A 14,256-nucleotide genomic window follows, 5' to 3' on the forward strand; every position below is an offset into this window, starting at 1 on the left:
GGTCGATGAAGTGCTTGGTTTCAAAGGCAGGAGTTTCCCAGCTCCATGCCTCCATCCAGGAACACAGGGGTTTCAAATGTAAAGTTTTTTGTCTAGGTTTCCAGCCTGCGGGCTGGGTAGGGAAAGTCAGATGAGGCTTCTTTGTCCCAAAAAATCCGCCAAAAACTCTGGGAGGAGGAGGCTCTGTAACTCAGAGCTGTGGACCAAGTAGCCAATCTGATATCAGAGTCAAAGATCAATCACTCCAGAGGAAGTTTGAAAGAACTCCTTTCATTTGATGAGAACACGAATGGAGAGTGAATAACTCAAAAGTTAAAACTCCAGCTGTTCCTACCTAACAGATTCCTTCTCTGGGTCCTCTCCCACAACAGCATGGGAGCTATCTTTCTTTCTCTCTTTGTCTAATAAATAGCTTCTCTGCAAAACTCTTTGAGCCCACAGTATTTATTCGAATGGCAAACTCACTGCACCTCTGGAGCCCCTTTCCCCATTCTTCAGGGTTAGCAAGGCCAAGAACCTCTGATCTCTGGGAGTTGGATAGGCTCCCCTGGTTACATTAGGTTCTAAAGACTGCATGCTCTCCTTCCCATATTTACGAAAGGGCTGGACCTTGAAACCAGTAATTTAATTAAGAAACAAGACTAAATGAAAGTCAAAATAAAACTTTGTAGCATTCGCTGGCTATCCTACAAAGAAATTTATGTCTTTAAGGAAATCTTCACTTGTAAGTGTGCTTACCTGTGTACATTAGGAATTCTTATCATTGTTGTAAATTTACAGATACGCTTTTGTTTAAAGTACATTTTTGGTTGTCTTAATCAAAATTTTACTTACAGCATTCCCCCCCTTGGTTTGAACAAATGATGATGCAATATTTAGGCTTAATATTTTAGCTTCGTGATTTTAAATTATAAATTCTCGGCCGGGCGCAGTGGCTCACGCCTGTAATCCCAGCACTTTGGGAGGCCGAGGGGGGTGGATCACGAGGTCAACAGATCGAGACCATCCTGGTCAACATGGTGAAACCCCGTCTCTACTAAAAATACAAAAAATTAGTTGGGCATGGTGGCGCGTGCCTGTAATCCCAGCTACTCAGGAGGCTGAGGCAGGAGAATTGCCTGAACCCGGGAGGCGGAGGTTGCGGTGAGCCGAGATCGCGCCATTGCACTCCTGCCTGGGTAACGAGAGCGAAACTCCGTCTCCAAAAAAATAAAAAATAAACAAATAAATAAATTCTCCATCTTATTTTACACAAGTTTTTCCTTTAGAAATGCAAATTGAGGGCCGGGCGCGGTGGCTCACGCCTGTAATCCCAGCACTTTGGGAGGCCGAGGCGGGTGGATCACAAGGTCAAGAGATCGAGACCATCCTGGTCAACATGGTGAAACCCCGTCTCTACTAAAAATACAAAAAATTAGCTAGGCATGGTGGCGCGTGCCTGTAATCCCAGCTACTCAGGAGGCTGAGGCAGGAGAATTGCCTGAACCCGGGAGGCGGAGGTTGCGGTGAGCCGAGATCGCGCCATTGCACTCCTGCCTGGGTAACAAGAGCGAAACTCCGTCTCAGAAAAAAAAAAAAAAAAGAAAGAAATGCAAATTGAAGGTTGCCAAGCCAACGATTGCCTAGGGCAATAAGACAGGTAATTGAAAGAAGCTGATAGTCTAAAGTGGGAGAGAAGAATTTAAAACAGAGGCAAATAATGAACTTATAAATCTATAATATCTGCTTCAAGGCCTATGTGTTTATACATGTCATTTGAATGTGATGTTTTACTACCAAAATATATAAAAGAGCTCTAATTAATTGGCTTTAAAATAAGAAGCATTTAAATTAAATATTTTAACAGAAAAATAAAAATTTTAACGCAAATGCCTTTTAGTTCACGTGACTTTACTAAGCTTTAGTAAATAGAGATAATTTGCAAAATTTTGATAAAATAAATTGAATGATTTCAATTTAATTTGGACGTTTCATTTGAATTATTCCAGCAGGTCAGATGTTGTCTCTGCTAGATGCTTTAAGGTATAAAACCTTGCTTCTATTTCCCTATAAATTTAGGTGTTTAGATACAAGCCATTAGGAGCCATGATGAAGCCTAGTTTCCAGCATTGTCCTTTGTCCTGTGCTTTGCTCCTCATACATAATTAAAATCTCCAACCTTCTAGGTTTTCACTAAAAATAAGAATTACAATGAGTTAACATTATAATATATGTACATACAGCTAATGGATATAAAAAATTTCTGTATACAAAATATAAAAGGAGCCGGGTGTGGTGGCTTACGCCTGTAATCTCAGCACTTTGGGAGGCCGAGGCGTGTGGATCACGAGGTCAAGAGATCGAGACCATCCTGGTCAACATAGTGAAACCCCGTCTCTACTAAAAATACAAAAAATTAACTGGGCATGGTGGCCCGTGCCTGTAATCCCAGCTACTCAGGAGGCTGAGGCAGGAGAATTGCCTGAACCCAGGAGGCAGAGGTTGCAGTGAGCCGAGATCGCACCATTGCACTCCAGCCTGGGTAACAAGGGTGAAACTCCGTCTCAAAGAAAAAAAAAAAATGTAAAAGGAAAGCAGGATATGTTTGGTAAATGATGGTGTTAAATGCGTGCTCTGAATGAAGAGACTCCCACAAACAGGCTTTGTGTGAGCAACATGGCTGTTTGTTCACCTGGGTGTCCAAAAAGAAAGTCAGTGGAGGGCGGTGGGATAGGAGTTGGTTTTATAGGTTTGGGGCAGGCAGTAGAAAGTTACAGAATTTACAGTTTAGAGTGTTTTTTTGCAATAAGCCTTCCTTACAATGTAGGACCTATCCTTCTAGGAATAAAGCATCCTAGTGACAAGGGATCAGATCAAGTCTGTGACCAGAAACTCATTTTCTTTTACAATGCTTTCACCAAAATATTTTGAACAATGGTAGTGGGAATACATAAAAGAAAAATAAAATCTCAAGATCCCAAACCCACTATGCCAAAGGGAAAGTTAGGCTTGGGAACAGTCATGCAAAAACTGATTTGCTTTTGTTACAAGAGATACAATTTTACATGCTTACTTTATGTTATGTAAAATGTGGATTAACAGAGTATAATCCAAATGCATAATTAACAGTTGGTTCCTCCATTTCTTTTTATCTTTTTACATGTAAAATGTAGATTCAGTGATGTGAATCAAAACCTCCTAAGAATGTAACCAGTTACCTTGTGGTTACACAAGAATGTAACCCCTTTCCAAAGAAGGTTTTGAGGATAGATATCAGTATTTAAAGACAAAAGAGTTAGCAGGGCTTTGCTTTTCTTTCCTCTTTCTCTTTCTGCTCACTCTCTTGTCTTTAAATACTGAAGCCCTCAAAACCTTCCTTGGAAAAAGTGCAGGTCACAGATTGTACTGTAACTTGCCTTTTTTTTTCCTGGGTGTATCCTCAACCTTGGCCCAATAAACCCTAAAACTGATTGAGAATTTTCTCAGTCATTTTTGGTCTTGGTTTACAATTTACAGTCTTCTGTTTGGTTCAGTTCATTCAACTATTAGCTCTTAATTGTCTTTTTTTCTGCCTTTAATTCTGTTTTTGCTTTATAAATTTGAGAGTACATTTTTAGGTGTACTTAGGGTTAAAATTATTATGTCTTTATGACAGATTAACCTTTTCATCTTTGTAAAATGTCTTTTTAGGTTCCTAGAAATAATTTTTTGAAGCCCATTTTATCTTTCATAACTGCATTTGTGGTATACCTTTTTTATTATTTTATATTCTAACAATTTGTGTATTTTAAACCTTGATGTGTCTCTTGTATACAGCACTCAATTGGGTCCCATTTTTTGTTCATTTTTCCCATATCTGCCTACTTTTTTTTTTTTTTTCCAGAAACAGTGTCTCACTCTGTCTCCCAGGCTGGAGTGCGGTGGCATGATCATTGCTCACTGTGGCCTTGAACTCCTGGGCTTAAGTGATCCTCCTGTCTAATCCTACAGGTGTGCACCGCCACTCCTGGCTAATTTTTAAACAAAGTGAGTGTGTGTGTGTGTGTGTGTGTGTCTGTGTCTGTCTGTCTGTCTGTTTTTGTAGAGATGGGTTTCACTATGTTGCCCAGACTGGTCTTGAACTCCTGGCCTCATGTGATTCTTTCACCTCAATCTCCCAAGTGCTAAGATTACAGGCCTGTGCCAGTGCTCCCAGCCTCAACCAATATCCACCTTTAGATCACAGTGTTGAATCCATCTAAATTTAGTGTAATAACTGATTTGGTAGCATTTAAATCTCACTTTTGTTATTTTCTTACTTTATCATTCCATTACTATATTATTTTGTGTTAAATAGATATTTTCTCCAATTTAACTATTTTGTCTCATTTTAATATATTTTCTCAGCTATTTCTTTAGTGTTTTTTCTAGAAATTATAATTAACATTCTAATTCGTAACAATCTAGGTGAGATTAATACAATCTTAATTTGAATTGTATCTCCAAACTTTACTCTTGTAGAGCTCTGGACCCTCCCTCTTTCTTTATTGTTGTCATACAAATACACATTTATAATTATTGCTTTATGTAATTTTATTTTAATAAGTTAGTATAAAATGCAGTTATTAAGAATACATTAATACTGTCTTTTATATTTACTCATATAGTTACCTTTACCAATGATCTCTAATTTTCATTTGGATTCAAGTTACTGCCTAGTTGTTCTTTTACTTCAGTCCGAAGGAGTCTCTGTAGCATTTATTGTAAGACAAATCTGCTAATAATGAGTTCTTTTAGTTCTATTTAACTTGGATTGTTAATCCTGGTACATCAAATGGCAGATCTACGTACAAATTGGTCACTTGTGGTGGGATTGTTTGTTTTCTTCTTTCTGATTTGAGTTCTTTGTAGACTCTGGATATTAGTTTTTTGTTAGATGCATAGTTTGCAAATATTTTCTCCAACTCTGTGGGTTATCTGTTTACATTGATGATTATTTCTGTTGGTGTACAGAAGCTTTTCAGTTTAATGAAGTCCTATTTATTTATTTATTTTTGTTTATGTTGCCTTTGCTTTGGGAGTATTAATCATAAATTCTTTGCATAGTCCAATGTTCACAAGAGTTTTTTTAAAGGTTTTCTTCAAGAATTTTATGGCATCAGGTCTTAGATTTGAGTCTTTAATCCATCTTGAATTGACTTTCGTATATCATGAGACATAGGGATACAGCTTCATTCTTCTGCATGTGGCTGTCCAGTTTTTCCAGCACCATTTGTTGAATTATTTCCCCAATTTAGGTATATTTTGTCAAAGATCAGTTGGTTATAAGTATTTGGCTTTATTTCTGGATTATCTATCTATTCATAAATATATTTAATTTTTGGTAAATATATTGGTAAATATATTCCATTGGTTTATATAATTAATTTTATACCAGTACCATGCTGTTTTGTTTATGATAGCCTTGTAGTATAACTTGAAGTCAGGTAATGTGATGCTTCCAAATTTATTCTTTTTACTTAAGATTGCTTTGGCTATTCAGGCTCTTTTTTTGGTTCCATATGAATTTTAGAATTGTTTTCTGTAATTCTGTGAAAAATTATGTGGGTATTTTCACAAGAATTGCATTGAATCGGTAGATTGCTTTGGACAGTGTGGTCATTTTCATGATATTATTGTTCATATTGTTATAGGAATTATCAAGAAATTATTTTAGGCAGACAGTATAAGTGGTTCTTGGTAAGGTTTGTTTCTTTTAATAAAAGCAGCTCCAGAAAGCTTTCTTTTCTAGTAAAAATAAAACAACTTGAAGGGCAAGGCCAGCAAGCTTTGATATGTAAATGCCAGCCATTAGAAACTGGGTCCATCCAATATGGCGAGTCCCACCCTATTCTCCTTGTTATCATGTGTGCCACAAATCATGTCCACCCCCAGAGGTCTCCACTGTGCATTTGCATATTAAAAGACTAGGGTAAGAGAGCCAGTTTATTTGTAGGCTATGTGAATGACATACCTGGTTAAACCAATCCCCTCATCCCTATGCAAATCAGACACCACCTTTTCCAGTCTCTAAATATAACCTACTATTTATTATGCACTGGGGTTTCCTCTGTCTGCTCGGAAACTGTCCCCCACCCCCACATCTCTGTACCTAAGAACTTCTTCCTTTTTTCTTGCCTATTAAACTCTCTGCTCCTTAAAACCACTCCATGTGCTCCATGTGTGTCCATGTTGTGTTATCTAAATTGATGCGAGACAAAGGACCCTGGTGTTCCTCCATTCATTGGAGTCGTATCAGTATTTCGGATCATATCAATGCCCTACTATAGGCAGCCCATCCCTCAAGTTTCCCTCTTAAGTTTTTTGATCGGCTTTTTCTTTGCCCCAGCTGCTTCCACATTAAGCAGCTACAAACAGCAATAGGTGCTGATTGTTTTTGTCAAATACCTGCTAGGGAAAAAGCCCTTTGCATTGAGCAAGCTCTGTTTCAGATCAAATAAAGTTGTACGTGGGAATTTCCAAGATAATGTTGGAGAGTGTAAATAATGACAGTACCTTAAGAATAATTTTTGAGGACTTGTAAATCCTTTCTTCCCCCCAAGGCCTGTTGTGCTACTGTTTACTATTGCTACTATAATTGTAAGACCTACTATACTTTTTCAGGACTCCAAAGTGCTTGGATTACAGGTGTGAGCCACCATGCCCAGCCTACTTTGAAGCTAAGGAAAGTGGAATGGGACTAGGGCAAGTTAAATTGCCACAAAGCCCACTGTTCTCAATTAAATTCACCTATTTTCTTGAGTACATGCTTGCCAGATTTTGGCAAGTCTTTGGTTAATTTACAGTATTCTGAGGAAGTTTGTTTTGACAATTTTTGTGAATATTCTTGTTGATGTTATGAAGCAATCATTTTTTGTAGGCCTTTCTTCTACTATTTCTGCTAAGGTCTGGCAAGACAATTAAGCAGATAATTATGAGAGCATGTAGAACACATCTTGGAGAATTTATTCTCAAGGCAGCATTCTACAAAATTATGTAAGTATTTAATCTAAGAAGTGAAAGATGAGACACTTTGCCAGGTGAATAAGGCAGGGGAGGAAAAAAAACAAAAACTTTGTAGACAAGAGCAAAATGTACAAGTCTTAGGGATGGGAGAAAGAATGGCCTACTACAATGAGACTAAAGAATGGAGCAAGAGGGCCGGGCGCGGTGGCTCACGCCTGTAATCCCAGCATTTTGGGAGGCCGAGGCGGGTGGATCACGAGGTCAAGAGATCGAGACCATCCTGATCAACATGGTGAAACCCTGTCTCTACTAAAAATACAAAAAATTAGCTGGGCATGGTGGCGCGTGCCTGTAGTCCCAGCTACTCAGGAGGCTGAGGCAGGAGAATTGCCTGAACCCAGGAGGCGGAGGTTGCGGTGAGCCGAGATCACACCATTGCACTCCAGCCCGGGTAACAAGAGCGAAACTCCGTCTCAAAAAAAAAAAAAAAAAAGAATGGAGCAAGAGACAAAGCCAGATTATGACGTGAAATAAATGCTGTTAAACAGTCTGGAATTATTCGAAGTACAGAAAGAAAGTAATAAATTGTTACAAATTTGTGACTAATTATAATTAGGTATTAATTTTTGGAATTATCACTCAGGCTAACAGGTGCAAGATGAACTAAAATAAAGGGATACCATAGAGAGATGACTGCCTTTAAGACCAATGCAGTGGAAGTAGAGATGAAGGAAAGTTGTTGACTTAAAGACATTGTTAGTCATTATAGTCTAGGATTTATTAGATGGGGGCATTTAATGATAAAAGATGCAGACAGAGAGTCAAGGATGGCTTCATGCTTTCATTCCTAAAACTGTGGGCAGTATTTTTCAAATGGGTTAGAAAATAGGAGATAAAAATTAGATTTACAAAATGATCACTTTTGTTTCTGGAATATGTGGGAGATTGAGTTGGATATTTTAGTGGACTTTCAGATATATGGTGCTAGCCCTAAGCAAAGGAGCCTGATCAAGAAAATTCTATATTATCTATCTGTCAATCTCTATCTATGTGCATATATGTATATATGTCTGCCTTATCTTTTGATTTAAAAAGTGATTTTCCATATACAGTGGATCCAATGGCATGTCTCCATTTTGGAGTGAAGCTTCATTCTCTCTGACTGACCTGGGAGTCAGAGGCTTTCAACTGAATCTTCCCTGTATGGCTCTCAGCTAAAGAGAACTGCCTTCTTGAAGTCACACTCTCTCCCAGTGCCAGATGTATCAAACGGCTGGTTTGTGTGGGACTGCAAAAGCTTGGACTTGTTGCCTTGTATCAGGATAAACTTGAAGGGCATTCAGCCTCAGAGCTCCCTATGATGTTAGCTGAAGACTTCGTTGTTATTACATCACAATTCAATGTCTTCTTTTGCCCAATCCTTTCTTTCTCATCCACACGTGGATTTTGAGTTCCTTTCCTACTTAACACCCTTTATGTAATCCTTCATCTGAGAGTCTGTGTTTGAGAAACCTGACCTGCAACACAGTGTGAAGAAATCTGGGGACAAATCCTAGCAAAAATTGGCATATCATTCTTGATACATTTATTCTTTGTATGATACGTATAATTTTACTGCCTAGGAGCCATACCAATCAATACTATAAAAGAATGAGCAAACAATTTCTCTGCAGCCTATAGCTCAACAACAGCTGATTCTCCAACTCCTTGCATCTGGTATTTTTTGGGGATAATTATAAGGAATGTTTTGACTTTCTGATAAACACATGGAAATGAACATTTTGTAGGAAACGGTAAACATGGGTCATACAAATAAAAAACAAACATAGTTCTATTTACTGTGGCCAGAGTATGTAGATCCATATTTTATTTCATAGGAAGTTTCATCTGCCTATTTTTAAAGCAATCATTTCAACCAAGAGAATGGCGTATTCTGACTGAAAACCTCCCAGGACCATATTGTGTGGGCAGATGATTTTTTTCCAAAGAAATAGAACGCAAAATTCTGTAAAGGCAAAATGTATAATTTTGATTATAGTGGCTAAGGCTGTGTATCTATGTTTTTTACATTGACCACATGATTGGATTTAGTGATAGTTGTACTGAGTCAAATGCAATTGAATGATAAAATCAATGAGCACTTTGTATCCAGAAGAACAGCAGAACATATCTAATATTAAATTGATGCATAAAATAGGAGATATCTCTGCTTATCCAGATGTTAACACCAAAAAGTACTATTGCCCCATGCTTCACAATGACTATCAGAAAAGTAAAAACCCTGGGAGGTAAAAAATGAATACCATAGTCTCTGACCTGTGTGCCTACAGTTGAATTATATATATAAGCCTTATAAATAAGACATTTTACCTGCAAAAAAAGGGATTGTAAAATAATAAGATTACACAATTACACAAGGTGATAAAAGGAAAAGATCTAATAAGGGGCCATTGGATAAACCAGTTGTAGGAAATGTACTTCTCAATCTTGCTTTGGATGTTGGAATGGTTTTTAGTGTCGTGGTTTTAGGAGAACTCACCTTCTATCTTTCTTCAAAACTTCAGAATCCTTTGTAACCAAATAAGGATATAGCTCCTGCACATCTGTTTCCTATACACGTTTCTCTTCATTTCACCACAAAAACTATGTAATTTATAGGAAGTCAATTGAACTTCTTTTCTTAGAAACAAGAAGTTACTAATTTCAAGGCTATTTTTAGAGGTATTGGTGGTTTACAATTTCATTCAAGGTTTGAGAGAATGTTCTAATTATTGTCATAATTTGTTACACTTGTTAGTAAAAGAGAAGCCTAATACAAAGTATGTCAAACTAACAAATAATTAAATTTAAAAGAAGATAAAATGAGAAAATTAAGAAGTATAAATATAGAACCAATATATCTTAAATTTCAGTGAAGCAACAAATTGTTTTTCTTAAAATATCTGTGTCTATATGAGCACTAAGTCGGCTGGGATTGTAAAATTCTGTTAGTAATAGCCGAATCACCTTTGTATCATGACAATGATGAAATTACTGTCTCTTGTCACAGTTGTGTTACTTGACTAATACAATTTTGCTTATATAATATTCTCCTGCAATTAAATCCACTTTTCTGTGATTACATTATACCTGCAACTGAATAGGTCTAGTTAGCTAGGGAAATAACAAAATCATGCTGAAAGGTTTTATTTAAAAAATGTATCCCACTTGAAACAGGCTTTTGTAGTTAGTACTCCACCTTTAAACTGTTCCCATCAAGACTCCCAATGACCTTCATTTTACAAGACTAATGACTGGTTCTGTTCTCGTCTTGATTTCCACTTCTTTCTCTTTCTCTTTCTCTCTTTCAGTTTGGTTTGCACGAAACTTCTCTCCTTCTATGTCCCTAGTCATTTCTCTGAAGATGCTTTTTTACCCCTCTGTTTTCTCTACTTGCTCTATCTACACCAGCTTCTTAGATTGTCTCATCCAGCCAATAGCATTAATGCCATCCAAATTCTTACAGCCTGTTTTTCAGCTTTGACCTCACTTTGGCATTTCATATTTGTCTGGCAACTGCTTAGTCACCCTCTCTACTTCAGTGTCAAGCAGACATTTTGAATTTAAAATGTTAAAATCTCATCTTCCCATTTATATACTTTCTTCCTTTGGTTGCTAGAGAAGTAGTATCATTAATACCACTGATATCAACATCACCATTTTCACCACTTGTAATACTTCTGCCGACTCTACCACTATCAATCTCTTCATGTGAATTATGCATAAGGGTTGTTCTTTGTTTCATGTTTTCTTCAAAGTAGTCATAATTGTAACTATAATTTGTAGTTTCCTATGTAATCTGATTTGTGAGTGGAGGATTTATGATGAATTATTTTCATGATGCTGCACTAAAATTTTATACTCACTGGTTAGAGATATTTTGTTAATTTCCTCCCCTGTGTGTGTGTGTCTGTGTATATGAATTTTATTTTACAGAAAAAAATGAGAGAAAATTTATTTCCAGGACACAGAATAAATTAGAAATGACATCTTTTTTTTTCTTTTTGTTTTCACTTCTCATTTTATTCAATTCAAAACAATATAAAGACATTCAGATATTACTTGAGCTGGTTTCAGGATTTTAGATCTCTGTGAATAATTTTTTCTTCTTTGTTTTACAAGTATTCCAACCACATTTTTGCGGAGAGCAGACCTATTCATTTCACCACAGAAATTATGGCAAAAACTGCAGTTACTTTTATACCAATCTAATACATGCTTTGGTTTACAATTAGGTAACTTTCAAAAGGCAGGGGCCAGTGATCAGCCTTTTATCCATCTAATCTTGGGTAGCAAGGACTGGCTTTAATGAGCTGTAATAACTCCATTATAACTTGAGCTAAAGGATGTGTTGCATATTGTTTTCTTTCTTTCTTTTTTTTTTTTTTGAGGAGGGCACTATTATATTTATTATAGAGATAAGGAAATGGAGGCACAGAGAGGGTCAGTACAGCATGGGACCTCATGGGGCATCTTTTAGAGGAGAGGATGTGGCTCAGAGAGACTGGTCTGTCCAGGTCTGAGTCTTGGTCTGTGTCTGAGGGTGTGCAGCCGGTCAGGGGTAGGGGAGGGACACCAGGCACCCGGCTATCTACTGGCCTGCAGATGCCTACGAGCCATGGGGTGTTGGTGGGGCCCCCGTGTGCATGCCCAGTGTGTGCCCCTCGGGGGTACCTCATTGGAGTGCGTGCGGTTCTGGTGCTTGGCGCGGTCCGAGGCGTTGGAAAAGGCCTTGTTGCAGCCCTCGTGCTCACACACGTACGGCTTCTCCCCGGTGTGGGAGCGCAGGTGCGTCTTCAGGTTCTCCAGGCGTGAGTAGGCCTTCGAGCAGCCCTCGAACGTGCACTTGTGGGGCTTCTCGCCCGTGTGCCGCCGCATGTGCACCACCAGCATTTACTGTGCCTTGAAGGGCTTCTGCTCCCGCGGGCAGGCCTGCCAGCGGCACACGAACTCCTTTTTCTCCCCGTGGATGTGCTCGTTGTTGATGTGGTGCACCAGCTGCTCCTGGGTGTCGTACTGCTTAGTGCAGTCTTCCCAGTGGCAGTTGGTCTCATAGATGACCACCTCAGCCTCCTGCTTGCAGTCATCCCTGTCCAGGTCTTCCTTGAGGTCAGCCAGCTGCTCCTGCGTCAGTGCCAGAGGGGAGGCCGGCCGCAGGCCCTCAGGCTCAGTCTTGACCTTGCTGCGCTTGTGAATGGCGGCGGGGTTGACGGTGCTGCTCCCAGCCAACTCACTGCTCTGCTAGCTCTGGTTGGCGTGACTCAGACAGTTGCTGCTGCTGCTGAGCTGGGTGGGCGTGGCATTGACGGAGGTGAGGGCCATGGGCTGCTGAGCCAGGAAGGTGGGTGAGGGCTGGATCAGGGGTGATGGGTGTCCAAAGGCTGACCCCAGACCCCTCTGCTGGCTCAGAATCTGCTGGTAAGCCATGGGGTTGATGGGGTGGAGGAAGGTGAAGGCTGGGCTGAGGGTGCCCGCCGACAGGTGCCCATAGGAGCCGCTGGCTGCCGAGCTGCTGCGGGAATTGTTGATGTAGGCCACCAGCGAGTTGGGTGAGGTGCGGATCATCCGCTGCAAGTCCAGGCTGGCGTATGAGAGCGGGGAGATGGACAGCGCCCGCTTGCGGCTCAGGCGGGGTGTCACCCGAGGGCTGGAGAAACGGACACGTCCACTGGGTTGAGGTAGTCGTGGAGATGGGGTGCGCTGGCAGCACCCCCGCTCTGCATCAGCAGGTCCCCGTAAGGTGCGGGGTGGCCAGCCACGAGGGTCATCTGGTGGTAATAGTCTGAGGGGGTGGCGCCTGGAGCAGGGAGGCCAAACAGACCCCTCTCCTTAAGGGGCTCCTGGGCCACGTCAGCGGGGCTGAGGCCCCTGGCTGCAGAGATCATGGAGAGCGTGGGGCTGCTGTGCACGGAACGGAGGTAGTGCTCCATGTGGGGGTTCACATATGGGTGGGGGGCGTTGAAGGGGGAATCCCCAGGGCCAGTCGGGTGTGGGGAAAGCCGGATCAAGGAGATGTCAGAGATGACAGGGCTGCCGCTCAGAGTGGGGGGCCCGTGCACGCCGTGGACAGAATGAGGCTCGTAATGGTACCTTCCCTCCTGGTGTCTCATGTCAATGCGTAGGGGCGCATGGAACGGTGGCAAGAGGTGCTGCGGCACTCCTTGGGCATCCACCGCTGCTGCCGCTGCGGCCACCACCAGAGGGGAGGCCTTTTTGCCCGGGTCGGGGAAGCCAGCGGCCTCCAGGATCCCACTTTTGGCTTCTTGCTTCTCGGAGGCAGTGGCTGAGGCAGATGTCTCCATCTCAGCCGCTCATCGTCCTGGGTGGTTACCCGAGGGAGACAAAAGTTTGCCTCGAGCACGCAGGTGGCCTCTCGGGCTCCGGGCGGTGGCTGTGGGCCCCCATCCCACCTTGGCTGGCGCGGCGACCCTCGGCGGGCTGCCTGGTGCCGGGGCTCCGGCCAGCCGGGGCGGGGCGGGCCAGGCGGGAGAGGGGACCGAGAGGCTGGCGGGCGCCCCGCAGCCCCTACCGCCGGCGAGCGGGCGGCTCCCCGAGGTTTCGGCGCGCCGCGCTGCCCGCGCTCTTTCCTTTGGCTCCTCCCGCGGTTCCTCCGCATATTGTTTACTTAGTAAGTGTTACACAGGAAGTAAGCATCATTTAGGACAGAATTCTCAGAAAAAAAATAAACATCACTTAGAATGTTTACACAAATCTTAGTGGAACTTACTTTGGCACAATTCCTAACAGACTAAGTTACTAACTCTGCTTTTTATTTCTTAAAGAAAGAAAGAAAAGAAATGATTTTACAGTAATGCTGGAATTTTCAGTTCTATTGAAGATTTGGCATATGGTGTGCTAGAACAGATTGACATTGACAGTTTTCAAGTTCCTTTTGCAAGTTATTTCACTTTGTATTTTAAAAAGGCAATATGTTTGTAAAGCAATCAAATTAGTCTATTTGTGGCATATAAACTTTTCATATAATAAAGCTGAGAAAAAGAAACTCTGATTTCTTTTCCAGCTTGAGGACATTTGACTTTAATACAAGAGAATGCCTAATCAATAATATATATGTTTATTTGCATTCATAAACTTGAAATGCATATTCAATTGTCTTATTAGGTATTTAATAGTAGGGTGATATTCTAAATCAAAATTACTTTAATTTATATGATTCTAATCATTTCAATGTTTTCTGGGGAAAAAATCCTAGAAAATCCTAGAAAATTTTTTAAAAATTTTAGAAGCTGAAAC

The 14,256-nt window shown here is 40.8% G+C and overlaps 1 pseudogene; it reads right to left on the reverse strand.

The window, feature by feature from the left end:
- Positions 1-11,573: 11,573 nt before the first annotated feature.
- Positions 11,574-13,339, reverse strand: LOC135270724 (zinc finger protein GLI2-like; annotated as a pseudogene).
- Between the last annotated feature and the right edge of the window lie 917 nt (positions 13,340-14,256).

Source organism: Aotus nancymaae, unplaced genomic scaffold (genome assembly GCF_030222135.1).
Source record: "Aotus nancymaae isolate 86718 unplaced genomic scaffold, 86718_ANA_hifiasm-v0.15.2.pri h1tg000065l, whole genome shotgun sequence".
Taxonomy (NCBI): domain Eukaryota; kingdom Metazoa; phylum Chordata; class Mammalia; order Primates; family Aotidae; genus Aotus; species Aotus nancymaae.